General features: G+C 37.5%; 1 protein-coding gene and 1 long non-coding RNA gene across 2 annotated transcripts in view; one reads left to right on the plus strand and one right to left on the minus strand.

Annotated features, from left to right (window-relative positions):
* The window catches only part of LOC106872097 (uncharacterized), a 5,712-nt gene extending 5,107 nt beyond the window's left edge, over nt 1–605 (plus strand). Inside the window, exons 2-3 of the long non-coding RNA XR_001409738.2 lie at nt 185–283; nt 401–605. This is a non-coding gene — a long non-coding RNA (uncharacterized LOC106872097). The remainder of the gene's footprint in view (nt 1–184; nt 284–400) is intronic.
* The window catches only part of LOC128250528 (uncharacterized), an 11,297-nt gene that overhangs the window by 5,494 nt on the left and 4,925 nt on the right, over nt 1–878 (minus strand). The window lies entirely within an intron of this gene.

Here is an 878-nt window from a genome sequence, read left to right on the forward strand (position 1 = left end):
ACGAAGGCAAGTTAAACCTGTGTGTGTTTATTGCTGGTGTAATGACCTTCCAAGATACAACAAACTTGTTTCAACACGTGTTCATATCAAAAATCGTACAAACCAAACACCGAAATAAAATATTTTTAATTTATTCATTTGCTATCTATATTTTCTCTTATTTTCTTACTCTTTCTTTTGAAAGGTTACTACAATGGCTGGCGGATTTCTCTCAGAGGCCGAAACCGGGTTTACCGGCATGAAATACTATTTCAATTCTTACACCCGACGAGGACGTTTCAATGTAAGTAAACAGAGTTCTCTCCCCTTCGCTCCTATACATCCATCTTCTCCCCCCCCACACACACCTCACTGAAATGCCTTGGACTCATTGTTTCTTTCTTTCTTTTCTTCTTTCTAGTGTGTTGCTGCTGTTTATGGCACCATTATTGGAGCTGTTGTCTTAAGGAAAATGACCAAAAAAAAGAAGCCAGCAGAAGTAAAAGCTAATTAATATCAACCCTCAGCATTAGCATGTGTATAATTAGGCCTGATTATATAATAAAACAATTATAAACACACTTCACTGAGGAATGTTTTATTTATAATAAACCAATGTTAGTGTATGGATTTTGTTTTCTTTATTCTACTTCTTTCTCTTATCTCCTTCAGTCGTAAATCTTCTCAATATAGGCGCAGGAGTGCTGTGTGGTAAGTAGCTTGCTTACCAACCACATGGTTCCGGGTTCATTCCCACTGTGTGGCACTTTGGGCAAGTGTCTTCTACTATAGCCTCGGGCCAACCAAAGCCTTGTGAGTGGATTTGGTAGACGGAAAACTGAAAGAAGCCCGTCGTATATATGTATATATATATATATATATATATGTATGTATGTGTG

The sequence above is a fragment of the Octopus bimaculoides genome, chromosome 22 (genome assembly GCF_001194135.2).
Source record: "Octopus bimaculoides isolate UCB-OBI-ISO-001 chromosome 22, ASM119413v2, whole genome shotgun sequence".
NCBI classification, from domain to species: domain Eukaryota; kingdom Metazoa; phylum Mollusca; class Cephalopoda; order Octopoda; family Octopodidae; genus Octopus; species Octopus bimaculoides.